At 43.4% G+C, this 17,953-nt stretch overlaps 1 protein-coding gene and 1 non-coding gene across 2 annotated transcripts in view; one reads left to right on the forward strand and one right to left on the reverse strand.

Annotated features, from left to right (window-relative positions):
• The window catches only part of LOC115094346 (zinc finger protein 271-like), a 154,161-nt gene that overhangs the window by 93,139 nt on the left and 43,069 nt on the right, over positions 1-17,953 (reverse strand). The window lies entirely within an intron of this gene.
• Positions 16,811-16,883, forward strand: TRNAR-UCG. The gene has a single exon. It is a non-coding gene; the product is annotated as a tRNA-Arg (tRNA).

Consider the following 17,953-nt stretch of genomic DNA (forward strand, 5'->3'; position numbering starts at 1 on the left):
TGCTGCGTGCGGAAAGGGTTATGCGTCTGTTTTAAGAAGCGCAAAGGACGCGTGAAACTGGAGACTGTATCGCTGGATCGCCTTACGCATCCGAATTGTGCGCTCCCAGCATGTTACAGACGGGAAATCTTCAACCGCACGTTACAGTATCGACCTGATTGTTTGCTTTTTGATCGCTACAGCACACTGGGCCAACGATTTCAATGTATTATCCACTCTGACACCTAGATCTCTTTCCTGGGTGGTAGCTCCTAAGATAGAACCTAACATTGTGTAACTACAGCAAGGTTTATTTTTCCCCTATATGTATCAGTGCACTTGTCCACATTAAATTTCATCTGCCATTTGGAAGACCAATCTTCCAGTCTTGCAAGGTCCTCTTGCAATTCATCACAATCCGCTTGATATTTAACTACTCTGCATAATTTTGTGTCATCCGCAAATGTGATCACCTCACTTGTCATACCCCTTTCCAGATCATTTATAAATATATTAAAAATCACCAGTCCAAGTACAGATCCCTGAGGCACTCCACTGTTTACATTTTTTCCACTGTGAAAACTGACCATTTAATCCTCCTCTGTTTCCTGTCTTTTAACCAACTTGCAATCCACAAAAGGACACCACCTCCTATCCCATGACTTTTTAGTTTTCTTAGAAGCCTCTCATGCAGGACCTTGTCGAACACCTTCTAAAAATCCAAACACACCACCTCTAACTGGTTCATCTTTGTCCACGTTTATTCACCCTTCAAAAAAAATGTAGGAAATTTGTGAGGTAAGACTTCCCTTGGGTAAATCCATGCTGGCTGTGTCCCATCAAACAATGTCTATCTAAATGTTCTGTGATTTTCTTCTTTATAACAGGTTCCACGATTTTTCCTGGCACTGAAGACAGGCTCACGGTCTATAGTTTCCCAGATCATCCCTGGATCCCTTTTTAAATATAAGGGTTACACTGGCCATCTTCCAATTTTCAGATACATCGGATGATTTGAACGATAGGTTACAAATAAGTCTGAAATTTCATTTTTTAGTTCTTTCAGAACCCTGGGGTTGATTCCATTAGTTCCTGAGTCCCCACTGTAAGCGAGGCATATACAGGTGCAGGTACGTTAGCTGCGACGATTCACATGGTTCCTCAAAGTGTCCCAAAAATACTAATATGCAAGTTGTTGAAGTTTTCATGAGCAATATATTTGCTAATTTCCTGATGACTGCTACTTTGTTGAGAAGAAATGCCCTTTTCAGTGTGGAGTCTATCTGCGCACCTATGAACCGAAGACATCGAGTAGGTTATAGAATGGGTTTCTTGTAGCTTATGAGAAAACCTAGGAACTGTAGACAATTTATGGTTAATTCAGTATTTGATAAGAGAGCATTTCTTGCCAATGCTACTATACACCAGATATTTTGAAACTGTTGGATTTAATGCATGAAAGCAATGCAAGAAATTTTGAAGACGTTAAGTAACTGTATGTTGACTGATATTGTGGGCATCAGATTCAGAATTAAGCTTTTTGCACTAGTATGAAGTGATATTTCTTAAAAAGTGACACTTTTTCAAAAGTTTTTCAAATATTTTTCATATGTTTAATTATTTCACTTAAAAAAAAAAATACAACTACAAAAGACTGGCATATGATGACATGGGGGAGATATATATATATATATATATATACATACATACATACACACACACACACGGAAATGTTTTGGTTTATGTTTAAATGTGATTAGTTTTGACAGTCATTCTTTTTTGATTTTGATATATTGGCATTATGTAGTGTGGTTTCTCCTTTGTATCTTTGATAGATTACGATAAAACGGCTTTAAAGTAGCAAGCCCTAAGCCTTATCAGGAATCTCTCAGCTCCTGCATCTTCTAATGCTTCAGATGCAAGATAAGCATACATACTTTACAGGCAGGTTGGGAAGGTGATAAAACCAGGAGATAGCTTTCCTGAAATTCTGTATGTACCATATCCCATGCAAGCCGGTCAATAAGTAGTGATTCAAATGAAATTTTTATTAAAGCTGTCTATCTATAAGTAAACTCCAATGAGTAACCAGTCCTCCAATACCTATATAGCAGGATCAACAACATTTTTTGGCCAAGTGACAACTCCCCCTGCCCAATAAAAAAAACAAACAAAAAAGCATCTTAAGAAATATTGATGTGCAAGGACAAGCTGGAGGCAGGGGGGAGTGGGTTGTCTGTTCTTGCTAGCAAAGGGGGAGGGTACTTCAACCCCTGCTTCACTCCTTCCTCCCACATACCCAACAGCAGTGGTGCTATCAAAATAGGATTCACTCTAAGCCTTGAATGTGTATTGTCTTAGACCAGTGCTCACCTCTTGCTTTTAATACTATTACAATGATATACATGTGAGGGAGAAACTGAGGTCCACAAACAAAAGGGAGATTGCACAAATATAGTGGTATGCATGCCAGGTGGTGGTACTAAGACCAACCCCTGTTTTATAGTATGCACTTTTAATGCTTAGGATACAACAGTATGGTTTCCATGGAGACCGGAGTTTCCATGGTGATCTTTCCCACAATGGCTAAGCTCATAATTAAAGCCACTATAATTATGCATTTGCAAGAGTTTCAAATCCCACTGTGCCCCCCACCCCCAATTTTCTTATATTAGAACAGTTTCTTGTATTTTCTTTTGGATTTGTTTGCTTCTTTTCTTATTAAAAAAAAAATTTGACAGCTCCATATTGTACATATCGAACCAAGCTTTTCTTGTGCTGGTGGACCCTTGGACCAATGGGAAGTTAACACTACCTGTGGGGAGGAGCCACACAGGTACCCACCGTTGGTAGTCAAGGCTGGTGGAAGCAGAGGCCCAACTGGAGCTTTACTAATACCAGCCCACGTTCCCCTTAGGTTGAGCCCTCGAGTGCTGGGGCTGGCTGGTCTTAGGTGGGGCCTCTGCAGAGGTGTAAGTCCATGAATTTGGAGTGTTGCAGGCAGCATGCCGGAGGGTTGGTTGCGGAACAGCCAGAGGATTGGAGAAGACAGCAAAGTGGTGATACAGGCCGAGGTCAGGTGCAGGCAGCGAAGCTCAAGATCGGAGTCCAGGCAAAGGTCAAGGCAGGTAAGCAAGAAGCGAAGGTCGATGTCCAGTCCAGTCCAGTGTCAAGCCAAGATCAATCCGAAGGGAAGGCAGGAATGAACTCAGGAAAACCACTGCTCCAGAAGACAACCTATTGCCAAGGCAAAGGCTGAAGGCAGGGAGCAGCCTTAAATAGTCCCAGGGTGATGATGTCATCAGCATTGGCCGCAGGGCTTTTCCTGCTGCAAGCCCTTTAAATTATGAAGAGAGGTGTGCGTGCATCCGACCTGCATGCGGCAGGTCGGATGCAGGAGCAGGACATATGCCGCGTTCTCCAACCAATGCAGAAAAAGACAGTGGTGGCACAGCCGCATGGGAGCAGCAGCAGTTTGATGTTGGCAGTGGCACTCAGGGCTGCAAAGATAAGGGGCAGTGGTGGCAGCGACTCCCAGCTGCTAAGAGGGAGCCCGGGAATGACTCAGCTGCAGCAGCACAGCATCTAGTGAGTGAAGCCTCCCACGGGGCTCTGCGGGCAGCAGACTCAACAGTATACCACCTCCTCTAAATCCCCTCCTGAGGGTTTAGGCTTCTTGGAATGAGATGTGTGGAATTGTCTGAGCAAGTTCTTATCCAATAAATTGGAAGCAAGTTCCCAGGTATTTTCCTCTGGGCCTTATCCTTCCCAAGAAAGGAGGTACTCCCACTTCTTGCAGCATCTCCTTCTAGAAATGACGGCAGAAAAGGTCCAAAGGTCCATCCAGTCTGCCCAGCAAGATTATAGTAGTTTCTGTTGAGCCATACAAGTCCCCCAGGCCGTCAAAGTGAGGGCTCTTGATTGCTGTTAGATTCCAATTCCCTGTTACCTTCTGCCATAGAAGCTGACAGTAATGTTGGAGTTGCATCAAGATTTTCAGGCTTATTGATTAAGAGTAGTAATAGCCACATCAGCAAGTTACCCCTATGTTTATTTTTCCCAGACCACAAAATTCATGTCCTAGTTATTTGCTGTCTATAATTAATTCCTTTTTCCTCCTTTCTCTTGAAGCAGAGAGTAATGATGAAGTTGTGGCTTATTTGTTAAGGGTAGTAACCACCACACCAGCAAGTTATCCCCATGTACTCATTTCTTAGTTTCTATGCTCTCTAGCCTTTAGGGATCCACGGTGTTTATCCCATGCCCCTTTGAAATCGTTCACTGTTTTTGTCTTCACCACCTCCTCTGGAAGGGCAGTCCAAGCATCCACCACCTTCGCCATGAAGAAATATTTCCTGACATTGGTTCTGAGTCATGCTAATGATTTCTTTCCAAGGAAAAAGGTTTGTCAATTGTGCATCATTAAGACCTTTCAGGTATCTGAAGGTCTGCATTATATCCCCCCTGCACCTCCTCTCCTCCTAGGTATACATATTTAGGTCCTTCAACCTCTCCTCATAAGTCGTTTGATGGAGACCCCCCACCATTTTGGTCACCTTTCTCTGGACCGCCACCATCATATCCCTGTCCCTTTTGAGATGCGTTCTCCAGAAATGAACACAGTACTCTAGGTGAGGCCTCACCAAGGACCTGTATAAGGGGATTTTATTATAATTTTTTTTTTTAAGTTATTCCTCTCTCTATGCAACCCAGCCTCCTTCTGGCTTTAGCTACCCCCTTGTCACATTGTTTCCTCAGATTGTTAGACACTATCACCCCAAGGTCCCTCTCTTGCTCTGTGCACAACAGCCCCTCACTCCCATCACATACAGCTCTTTTGGATTGCCGCCACCCCAGATGCATGACACTGCACTTCTTGGCATTGAATCCCAGCTGCCATATCTTCAAGCACTCTTCAAGCTTCCTTAAATCACTTCTCATTCTCTCTACTCCTTCCAGCGTATCTACTCTGTTGCAGATCTTAGTATCATCCGCCAATAGGCAAACTTTACCTTCTGTCCCTTCTGCAATAAGCTCACAAAGATATGGAACAGAACTCGTTCCTAACACCAATCCTTGTGGCACTCCACTTAACACCGGTCTCTCTTCAGAGTAGGTTCCATTCACCATCATACGCTGTCTTCTGTCCAATAACCAGTTTATAATCTAGGCCACCACCTTATTTGTTTTTATATACCGACATTCGTATGGTACATCACATTGGTTTACAATACATACAATTCAGTTATATAAAATGACAATATACAGACATATACATTAAAAATCTTTAAACTTCATTAAAATACTATTAAATATCCTAAAATACAATAAAATTTGAGTCATAAGAATATAAATAAAATATCTAAAATGCAATCAAGTATTGTTAGCGTTCGATGTTAAAGTTAAAAATAGATAACTGTATCATGAATAAAATGATTAGAGGTCATTTGTTTCCTGTGTTAAGAGAAGGCTTGCTGAAAGAACCAGGTCTTAATGGCTTTTCTAAACATTTTGCTGTTAGATTCTAGTCTTAATTCTTGAGGTAATTGGCTCCATAGTAGAGGGCCTGCTATTGATATTGCTCTTTGTCTCACTGTATTCAGGTGTGCTATTTAGCTTATTTACCTTAGCGCTCATTCCCAAGCTTCTCATTTTATTCACAAGCCTCCTATGTGGTACTGTATCAAAAACTTTGCTGAAATCTAAGTGGATCACATTGAGCGCTCTTCTTTGATCTAGGTTCTTTAGTCACCCAATCAAAAAAATCAGATTTGTCTGACAGGACCTTCACCTAGTGAATCCATGCTGCCTGGGGTCCAGCAAACCATCTGACTGTAGATAATTCACTATCCTTTCCTCCAGCAGAGTCTCCATTAATATACCCACCACCAAGGTATAGTTTCCAGCCTCCTCCCTGCTCCCACTTATGTGGAGCGGCACCACCACCACTCTTCTCCAATCACTTGGCACCACTCCCGTTTCCAGGGATCTATTGAACAGGTCTCACAGCGGACCCACCAGCACATCTCTGAGCTCCCTCAGTATCCTGGGTATATCTCATCTGGCCCCGAAGCTTTGTCCACTTTCATTTTTCCTAGCTCTTCCCATACATTCTCTTCTGTAAAATGGAGTTTCATCCATTCTATCTCCACTAATGATTTTGTCAACCAGCAAAGGTCCTTCTCCAGGGTCTTCTTTAGTGAACACCAAACTGAAGTATTTGTTTAATATTTCTGCCTTTTCTTCATCTCTCTCCACACATTGATCATGTCACCTTTCAATTTCATTATACCACTTTGGATCTTTCTCCTTTCTCTGATATATCTGAAAAATGTTTTGTCTCATCTCTTTACCTCTTTGGCAATCTTTTCTTCTACCTGACTTTTAGCTTTCTTGATTTCCTTCTTCGTCTCCCTCAGTTTCAAGTAATATTCTTCCCTGTGTTCCTCATTCTGGGATCCTTTATATTTCTTGAAAGCTGCTCTTTTTATTTTATCAGCTACTTCCTTTGAGAACCAGATTGGTTTCTTATTTCACTTACCTTTGTTTACTCTTCTAGCATATAGATTTGTTGCCTTTATAAATGCTCCTTTTAGTTTGGCCCACTGTTGTTCCACCTCACCCATTTTCTCCCAGTCTTCTAATTCCATATCCAGGTATGTCCCCATTTCGACAAAGTCCATATTTTTGAAATTCAAAACCCGGCTCTTCGTGTGACTTATTTGCATCCTATTTGCGATATCAAACCATACCGTATGATCACTAGTGCTGAGGTGGGCTTCCACCCAGACATGAGACACGTTTTCCCCATTAGGGAGCACCAAGTCGAGTATCGCATTTTTCCTCATGGGTTCTATTACCATTTGTTTGAACAGAGCCCTTGCAGGGCAACCATTAACTCCCTACTTCTGGTAGATTCCGCAGAAGGGATTCTCCAGTCTATGTCCAGCAGATTAAAATCTCCAACAATCAACACTTCCCCCTTCTTTTCCACCTTCTGGATGTCTTTGACCAGATCTCTGTCAAGTTCTTCTGATTGAGTTGGAGGCCTGTATACCACTCCAGTAAAAAAAAGGATGCACCTTTTTATTTTAAAAAGGACAGCCCATAATGCTTCTTCTCTACCCCTCATTCCTTGCAGTTCAGTTGCTTGAATATTGCTTTTGATATAAATAGCTACTCCTCCCCCTTTCCTGTCCTCTCTGTCCTTCCTTAACAAGTTATAGCCCGGGATGGCCGCATGCCAATTGTGAGACTCTGAACCATGTCTCTATGACAGCAACAATGTCCAAGTCCGCCTCCACCATTAGGGCCTGCAAGTCTGGGATTTTGTTGCCCAAACTACAAGCATTCTTAGAGCTTTCCACTTTATTTCCCTTGATTTGTATCACTTCTTAAGACACCTGTTCCACTTTTTGGAACTGACTCCTCCTCCCACATCTTTTATAGCTCTTACTGCTTGGGAGTGACATGTCACTCATTGTTCGTCTCCTGCCACCCCCGGTTTTTTATTTGGTTGTTTTTTGTTTTTTTTTAGTTTAAATGCCTGGTAATATATGTTCTGAATTTCTCAGATAGTATCCTCCTTCCTGCTACTGATAAATGTAGACCATCCTTTCCATATAGTCTTTTACTGCTCCATACTCTATCCCTATCCTTCAATGTATCTAAAACCACTTTCTGTACACCAGCTTTTAGGCAAGGAACTGAAATTACCAATATGGGCCTAGCATCTCATTACCCTTTCCATGAACAGGCAATACTTCCAAAAAGGCAATAGTCTTTGCAGTGTATCTTATCTTTCCTAGATTTTGGAAATCTTTTTGCACTTCATGGATACCATTTCTATTGAGTTCACTGATTCCAAGATGGATGACAACACTGATAAAGTTTCTACTTTCTTCTTCAATGAATGACTATCTGGTTAGAATTTCTTCTAGCTGATGACCCTGGAAGGCATTTAACTTATGTCCCCATCAAAATGTACTCCCAAATTGGATCCTCTGTTGATTGAATCTCCCAGCAGAAAGTTTTCTTCTCTGACATTTGATTCTGTTGAAGGGCTTCTGGGTACATTGGGTGATTTCACTTTTAGAAATCCAATCAAAATCTGTTGCTGAGGTTTCTATATTCTCCAATGCAGAAAATGCATTTTGTAGGGGTAGCAGAGGGGAGAGTGGGTGTTTCTGCTTCACAGGTCTTATTCTGCCAGAGCCCACAGTTATCAAATTGTTCCTGGCTTTTTAAATTCTGGAAACCTGATTTCTTTGTGGGAGTGGGGATTGATGCTCTGAGTGCTGCAAAGTTGGGAAGGTGGGTGTGTCATTTCTTGTTCTACCAGAGCACACTGAAAAACATTTTTCCTGTGTTTTTGTACCCTCTGTGCGGGTGTGAGAGATTTTGGATGGTTCAGAGGTTAACTGAAAGGTGGACCATTTCTCCCTTAGATGAATCTGCTCCATTTTAATTGCATTCAGCTGAAGGCAAAAGGGGCACCGTTTTATTCTCCAAATGATAGGCCTTGGGACATAAGCACCACAAATGTTGCATTGAATGAGAAATTTGGTTAAATACTCACTGAACCCTTAAAGTTTTATAGATAAGTTAAGGTAAAATTAAGGCTCTAGCAAAGAATTTTAATAGATATTTGAAATAGCCAGTAAAGATTAATTGGTAGAAAATGCATTGCACTACTATGTAATGGGAGATGAATTAATTGAATCTAATTATCCAGGAGTCCTGGGGAGACTATATATGAAAAGTAGACTCAAGGGTGGGTGAGAACTAAACAGTGGCTGCACTTAAAATTTATTTCCCTCTGCTCAGACCCAAAAGACACCTTTTGGCTGCAGTTAAATAAAAATGTCTGCCCCTCCTACAGCCAAAGCACGCTACTAGTATCCTTGGTTGAATATTTCTACAAATCTAATTCTATATAAATCAATAAAAGTTTACCCAGCCAGATCTGGAAGCCCATTGACTGAAGGAAGCCTTGTAGTTGAAAGACAAAGTTGTTACATAACCCACCAACCTTATGGCTAGCCGAAACCAGGTCTCCCCCCCCCCCCCCCCCTTTCCCACTAGAAACAGTGACTACACTTAAAATGTATTTCTCCTTACGTCCAGGACTTCTCGTACTTGGTACATGATATCACTCTCCGAGGCAATTGCCTGCAGCTGAGGTGGCTTCCGAGAGGGCCATGAGAATATCAAGGGTTTCAGGAGAGAGACATGAAATGAATTATGAATCCTCAAGAATGCCGGTAACCGAAGTTGATAGGTTACTGGCCCAAGTTATTTCGCAGCACCGTAAATGGCCCGATGTACCGAGGAGTGAGCCGCACGGATGGGACTCAATCTGCTATGATGTGTGCTGAGCCATATCCTCTCCCCTGATTTGAACTGTGGCGCGGGTCTATGGTGAAAGTCCGTTAATCTCTAGGCTTTTAGCATCTGTTGAGTATGGACCCAGAGTTTTTGCACCAGCAGTTGAGCTGCTGGAGAGGGAACCGGCTGTTTATCGTAGATGATTTGAAAGGGTGAGGAACCCATGGCAGTGCAAGGATGAGAGTTATATGAAAACTCCATCCAAGAAGCAGAGCTGCCCAGTCAACTTGTTGGGAATTGACATAAGCCCATAGTAAGTGTTTTAATGTCTGATTGGTTCATTCGAACTGACCATTTGCTTGCGGGTGGTACGCTGTGGTGAAGTCCAATGTAATGTTGAATTTCTTGCATAAGGATTGCCAATACCTTGTGGTGAACTGCGTACCATGGTCAGAGATTATGTGCTTGGGAAGTCTGTGACGGGGGAACACATGCTGGATGAAGAGTTGAGCTAGCTCAGGAGCTGTGGGGAGACCAGGCAATGGTGTGAAGTGGGCCATTTTAGAGAAGCGGCCAACCACTACCCAAATGACCGTATTGCCATTAGAGACGGGGAGATCCATGACAAAGTTGGTTGAGAGATGGGTAAAGGATTCCCTGGGGGCTGGCAAAAGCTGTAATAGCCCCCAAGGTCGTCCCCCAATGGTTTTTGCTGCGAGCAGGTGGGACAAGAGTCCACATAAGCACGATCCTCCTTTTGCATGTTGGGTCGCCAGTAGAATTGCTAGAGCAATGCAAGTGTCTGGGCTTGTCCAGGGTGGCCTTGAGACGTGGGAATCGTGGGACCAACTTAACACTTTTTCATGCTGCTTGTGAGGAAGAACAGTCTTCCCTGGAGGGATGGTCATGGTGGAGGTGGAGGAGAACTTGGGCCGTCAATGATGTACCGGAGTGGTTCAGTGGTGTCCTAGGTAAGGAATGAGCGAGTAAGAGCATCTGCTCATACGTTTTTGGCTGCGGGCCTATATCTGAGTTCAAAGTCGAAGAGAGCAAACAATAGTCAGTGGGCCTGCTGAGGATTTAGACACTGAGCATGGTGGCGGTGCTCCAAGTTCTTCTGGTCAGTATAGATGGTTCTAAGATGATGTGCCCCCTCCAACCACTGGCACCATTCCTCCAGTGCTAGCTTGATTGCCAATAGTTCTTTGTCACCGATCCCATAATTACGCTCAGCTGGAGAGAATTTCTTCAAGGAAAAGGAGCAGAGGTGCTAGGTTCCAGTGGAAGAGTACTGGCTCAAGATTGCCCCCCTACTCCTTTAGAAGCAGCATCCACTTCCACAATAAAAGGACACTGTGGGTTTGAATGACGGAGGCAGGGTTCCCAGAGAAAGGCTGTTTAACGCCTGAAAGGGAGTCACAGCCTCAGGTGGCCAGAGCTTGACTTTGGCCCCCTTGTGGGTCAAGGCCGTGAGAAGAACCACCAACTTGGAGTAGTTAATAAAGTTACGATAATAACTGGTGAATCCCAAGAATCTCTGTGGAGCTCGGAACCTGGTAGGCTGAGGCCAATCTTGTATTCACTTGAGTTTGTCGGGGTCCATGTGAAAATCTCGTTTGGATACTACGTAACTCAGAAATGGGAGGCTTTTGCGAATAAGCACTTCGAGTTTGGCATAAAGCCAGTTGTCACGGAGACGGAGTACTTGGGAGCTGTCTTGGTGATGGGTAACCAGATCCTTCGAGAAGGCTAAGAAGTCCATTAACTGCTATTAATCAAGTTTACTTAGGGAATAGCCACTGCTATTAATTGCATCAGTAGTATGGGATCTTCTTAGTGTTTGGGTAATTGCCAGGTTCTTGTGGCCTGGTTTGGCCTCTGTTGGAAACAGGATGCTGGGTTTAATGGACCCTTAGACAAACATAAGAAATTGCCATGCTGGGTCAGACCAAGTATACAACTACGCCGTCATAGAGGAGGTCTCTGAATATCTCGTTCATCGTGTTTTGAAGCACAGCTGGTGTGTTGCACAATTCGAACGGCATGACAAAGTACTTACAATGACCATTTCTGGTGTTGAAAGCAGTTTTCCCATTCGTCCCAGTGTCAGATCCAGATCACATTATAGGTTCCCCGGAGGTCCAACTTAGAAAAAATCTTTGCTCCTTGCAGAATGTCAAATAGCTCTGAAATCAGAGGCAAGGAGTAACTATCTTTCCAGGTGATTGCGTTCAGGCCTCAATAGTCTATAGATGGACAGAGAGTCCCATCCTTCTTAGCCATGAAAAAAAACCCAGTGTCTCCTGAGGAAGTACATGTCAGATTAATCCCTTGTCCCGATTTTCTTGTATAAATTTGGACATGGCCTTTGTCTCTGGTAGGGATGGGGATAAATCCTTCCCTGAGGGGGCTTGGCTCAGGGTAGCAGATCTATAGCGCAATCGAACTCCCTATGAGAATGCAAAGTGTCAGCTTTTTGGGGCTTTTTTAAAAGAGAAAACATCGGCTAATTGCTCATACTGCGGAGGAAGGCCAGCTGGAACAACTGAGGTCGTGAGAGATTACAGGATAGCTACTTTCCCTAGGCAGGAAACATAGCAGTCAGGACCCCACCGGAACAACTGGTGGGGTCCTGCCCAATCGAACTGCGGGGAATGTAGCTGGAGCCAGGGTAACCCCAGGACAATGGGATGAATAGGAAAATTGGTTCTTACCTGCTAATTTTCGTTCCTGTAATACCACAGATCAGTCGGTTATGCACTCCCACCAGCAGATGGAGTCAGGGAACAAAGCTTCGTGGCACTGGTATCCAAGTGTGCCAACTGCAGCTCATCAGTATTTATCGATACCCAAGCAAAGTATAATTGACAAAAAAATCATCTAATTCCCAAAACAAGGGCAAACAGGAAAAAAACTCCCTCAAGGGTCCAAAACAAATGACCCCAATACCTGAAAATCAGGTTTGAACCACGGTTCATAACAAAAACCAAAATATTATAGAATCATTCTGATAGATTGCCTATGTACATTAGGTAAATCAGTCTTTCGGCAGTAGCACCTGGGCAGGATCCTGGACTGATCTGTGGTATTACAGGAATGAAAATTAGCAGGTTAAGAACCAATTTTCCTTTCCTGTACTTACCCAGATCAGTGGGATGTACCAAAGCCACAATTCACCGGGCGGAGACCCGCTCGAAAAACGCTCTCCCCAAAAAGCACTTGGTCCGGACCCCTGACATCCAGACGATAATGCCTTGTGAAGGTATGCAGGGAAGACCAGACTGCGGCTCTACAAATCTCCTCAGGCAACAACTGACACTCCGACCAAGAAGTCGCTTGCGCTCTCATCAAGTGAACTTTCAAACCAGTTGGGACAGGGTGACCCTTCCCGATGTAGGCCAAGCAAATTGTTTCCTTCAGCCAGTGAGCCAAGGATGCATTTTCATAAGAACACAAGAACACGTCATACTGGGTCAGACCAAGAGTCCATCAAGCCCAGCATCCTGTTTCCAACAGTGGCCAATCCAGGCCATAAGAGCCTGGCAAGTACCCAAAAACAAAGTCTATTCCATGTTACCGTTGCTAGTAATAGCAGTGGCTATTTTCTAAGTCAACTTAATTAATAGCAGGTAATGACTTCTCCTCCAAGAACTTATCCAATCCTCTTTTAAACACAGCTATACTAACTGCACTAACCACATCCTCTGGCAACAAATTCCAGAGTTTAATTGTGTGTTGAGTAAAAAAGAACTTTCTCCAATTAATTTAAAATGTGCCACATGCTAACTTCATGGAGTGCCCCCTAGTCTATTATCCGAAAGAGTAAATAACCGATTCACATCTACCCGTTCTAGACCTCTCATGATTTTAAACACCTCTAACATATCCCCCTCAGCTGTCTCTTCTCCAAGCTGAAAAGTCCTAACCTCTTTAGTCTTTCCTCACAGGGGAGCTGTTCCATTCCCCTTATCATTTTGGTAGCCCTTCTCTGTACCTTCTCCATCGCAATTACATCTTTTTTGAGATGCAGCAACCAGAATTATACACAGTATTCAAGGTGCGGTCTCACCATGGAGCGATACAGAGGCATTATGATATTTTCCGTTTATTCACCATTTCCTAGAAATAGAGCTTTCTCCATTGTTTGTCCAAAAAAATGGAACTCTCTACCACTTTATTCGAGAACTCAAACCAATATCAAAAAGTTCAAGAAAGATCTAAAAACTTTCCTTTTTCATACAGTCTACATTAATGATCATCTATATCAACAATCCATCTACAATCAACTCAACCAACCAAACCCAGGCACGAAAGAAAAAGTATCTACAACTAGCATCAACCATATTCATTACAATTCGGAACTTATAAGAAGTAATAATAGAATCCCTCCTTTGTGATAAATTAATACTATTACTTCCCTTTTTTCCCTTTTCCTCCCTTTTTCACCCCACCATCTTCCCCTTCCTTCCATTCCCCCCCCCCCCATTGTTACTTTTTTGTAACTATGTATAATTTATCTGTTTTTGTTTGACATTGTAAACCGTTATGATGGCTGAACCGAATGACGGTATATAAAAGCGAATAAATAAATAATTCCCAACATTCTGTTTGCTTTTTTGAATGCCGCAGCACACTGAACCGACAATTTCAATGTGTTATCCACTATGACGCCTAGATCTCTTTCTTGGGTTGTAGCACCCAATATGGAACCCAACACTGTGTAATTATAGCATGGGTTATTTTTCCCTATATGCATCACCTTCCACTTATCCACATTATCCACCTTGCACTTATCCCTTTTCGGCCAGGCACAGAGCAGCTTCATCAGCAGGGCTTCGTCTTCCCTTGTGCAGCATTGAAAACATAGTAGTGTTTTGCGGTTCAGGTGGCTGAGCTGAGTTCATCCTTGACCAATATCGGCATGAGTCCACATGGGATTTTGATAAGAATCAGAGCAGTAGGGCTTCTATGCAGTTAAGTTCACAATGCCATGCCAGCTCTCGACCAGCCACGCCAGCACTCGTCAGCGTGCATCCAGCCACTCCAGCACTCATCCATCCACTCCAGCATCTACTCTTAAACAACCGCACCGCAGATCATCCTGACTCCATCTAGCAAGAACCTTCGTCCTTGTGCGCCCCTCCGGGCAACCACCAACCCCTTTCGCGTGCATCCCTATCCTATTCTATGGTACTGGGCTACCTGCCCTCATAGCAACTGTTCTCTATTCGCCTGCACCTCTTCAGCAAAGCTCTTCAGCAAAGCACTGTTTTGCTCTTGTCTCAGAGACTCTACATCTCGGCGCCCTCTCAACAGGCTCGCACTTCATTCCCTCACAATCCGGCCATCCCTACAACTATTTGCAACCGGCTCCCATCCCTTTCCTGGACTAATTGACTTCCCAAAATGCGCAGTGACGTATTCCATTCACTCAAGATGCACTCACTCCCCATACCTACCATTCCCTACTCTCCCAAGCTCATGTCCAACAGACCGAGGATACTAGGTATTCGACATCAAAGATTGATCCCAATCACGATCTCTCCAATCTCCCAAATGCTCGGTCTCACTCTATTCACACTAACCTTATTCAACGCTCAGTCCATTACTAAAAAAATTCACCTTCTTAATGACCACCTGACAGACTCTAACTCTGACCTTTGCGCCATTACTGAAACGTGGTTGAAACCAAAGGACACAGTTCTACTAAACCATCTCCCCAACCATCTATATGATATCCATTCAATCCCTAGACTCAAAAAAAAGAGGAGGCCTACTGTTAGCTGCAAAAAAGGGGCTTGGACTCTCCCTGCAATTATCCACCAGAATAAGCAACCTTGAACTAGCTCTCTTCAGTTCGGACCATCTCCAAATCGCTCTGGTCTACTCACCTCCAGGAACCCTAGACTCTGATCCCTCTCCATTAATCGAATTTACAGCCAAACATGTCAAGAGGGATAAACCAGCCATCCTGATGGGTGATTTCAATCTCCATGTGGACATTTCCCCGTTATCCCACAATTGTGAAATCCTACTTACAGCACTCAGCCACCTGGGCTTTAGACAAATTGTTAAAGGCCACACGCATCAAGCGGGCCACACTTTAGACCTTATCTTCCTAAACTATGGTCTATCATCCGCCACTCACCCAACTTGTGTCTCAGTCCCGTGGTCAGACCATCATATTATCTCATCTGAGCTTCAAATCAAACATCATCCTCGGCCTGTCTTCCCTAAAACTACTATACAATACAGGAAACCTTGCTCCACAGACCAACTTAGCAAACTGCTCTCAAAAGAGCTAGATCGACTTGACCTCACGGATGCTTCCTCGGCTATTAACTCTTGGATCAAGATAACAAATGAGGCTGCAGAACAATCCTGCCCAACCATCACCAAATCTCTGCACTCACCCCAAGATAACAGGAATCTTTGGTATACCCCAGAACTCAAAGCCCTCAAACAAAAACTTCGTAGTAAAGAGCTCAGATGGCGCAAGACCCAGTCCACCTCAACCCTATCCAACTACAAAGCCCACCTTAATGCATACAGGAATGCCATCCTCAAAGCCAAAAAAAGACTTCTTTTCCAAAAAAATCCATAACTTCTCTTTCGACCCTAAAGCCTTATTCTCTTTCGTTGCATCTCTCACAAAACCCTCGCCCCCCCCCCCCCCCATCATTCCCGACGAGCAAGCATCTAATAAAGCCACAGAACTAGCTATCTTCTTTGATACGTAGATAACCAACCTCCTCAAGCCTCTCTCCACCTCCCAACTGACTACCCTCCCCTCCAGCACTTCAACAACCACTCGGAACGTCAAACTATTATCCTTCGAGACGCCATCTTCACTGGAAATCGAAACCATCCTCAAGAAGTTAAAACCCTCTTCTCACCCGTTGGACGCAATACCTTCTAATCTTCTTCTCTCCATCCCAAACACCATCTCAAAATCGTTAGCAGACATCATTAATTGCTCCTTCTCACAAGGAAGGGTTCCAGACCAACTAAAACTAGCCATTCTAAAACCTTTACTAAAAAAACCTAACCTTCCGACGTCTGACCCTGCTAATTTCCGACCAATAGCAAACCTACCCTTGATCTCCAGAGTCATGGAAAGAATCGTAAACAAACAACTGTCTGACTACCTTGAGGAAAACAACATTCTCTCACCATTCCAGTTCGGATTCAGAAAATCGCAAAATACTGAAGCCCTATTATCCTCTTTATCTGACACCATCCTTCTTAATCTGGAAAGAAAACAACCTTACCTTATCGCACTTCTCGACTTATCGGCCGCTTTCGATACGGTTAATCACTCCATCCTACTGGAGCGCTTATTAGATATCGGTATCCAAGGAGAGGCACTTAGTTGGTTCAAATCGTTCCTTGAGAACAGATTCTACAAGGTCAGGATTAATAACAAGGAATCACACCCAATCAAATCAAAATTGGGAGTCCCACAAGGATCATCCCTCTCCCCCACACTCTTTAACATTTATCTGGCCGTGTGGCCTAATGGATAAGGCGTCTGACTTCGGATCAGAAGATTAAGGGTTCAAGTACCTTCATGGTCGAGAAAGCAAATTTTACTAAAGAGGTTAGGACTTTTCAGCTTGGAGAAGAGACGACTGAGGGGGGATATGATAGAGGTGTTTAAAATCATGAGAGGTCTAGAACGGGTAGATGTGAATCGGTTATTTACTCTTTCGGATAGTAGAAGGACTAGGGGACACTCCATGAAGTTAGCATGGGGCACATTTAAAACTAATCGGAGAAAGTTCTTTTTTACTCAACGCACAATTAAACTCTGGAATTTGTTGCCAGAGAATGTGGTTCGTGCAGTTAGTATAGCTGTGTTTAAAAAAGGATTGGATAAGTTCTTGGAGGAGAAGTCCATTACCTGCTATTAAGTTCACTTAGAGAATAGCCACTAACATTAGCAATGGTTACATGGAATAGACTTAGTTTTTGGGTACTTGCCAGGTTCTTATGGCCTGGATTGGCCACTGTTGGAAACAGGATGCTGGGCTTGATGGACCCTTGGTCTGACCCAGTATGGCATTTTCTTATGTTCTTATGTTCTTATCTACTGCCACTCTGCCAATTACTTTCCAACCTCAAACTAAAGCACTACATATTCGCCAACGACGTACAGATCCTCCCTACCAATCACAGAATCCCTGCAAAAAACGTGGTCACACTGGAACAGTTGTCTACAATCCATCAATAGTCTGCTTACCAGCCTTAACCTTATCCTTAACTCTAACAAGACTGAGATCCTCATCATATCACCAGACGAAAACCACGTTCTCCTCAATTCTCAAAGCGCATCCCAATTCGCCAAAGCATTCATCAACCACTCACCTTCCGTCAGAGACTTAGGGGTTCGGTTCGACAACCACTTCAACTTAAAATCTTTCGTCCTCAACACAACCAAAGAGTGTTTCTTTAAACTACAAGTACTCAAAAATCTGAAACCTCTCCTGCATTTTAATGACTTCCGTTTAGTAGTTCAGTCAATTATCCTCACAAAGTTAGACTACTGCAATTCTCTACTGTTAGGTCTCCCGGCGACAACTACCAAACCCCTACAGATGGTCCAGAATGCCGCGGCAAGGATTCTCACCAACTCTAATAAAAGAGC

The sequence above is a fragment of the Rhinatrema bivittatum genome, chromosome 6 (genome assembly GCF_901001135.1).
Source record: "Rhinatrema bivittatum chromosome 6, aRhiBiv1.1, whole genome shotgun sequence".
NCBI classification, from domain to species: Eukaryota; Metazoa; Chordata; class Amphibia; order Gymnophiona; family Rhinatrematidae; genus Rhinatrema; species Rhinatrema bivittatum.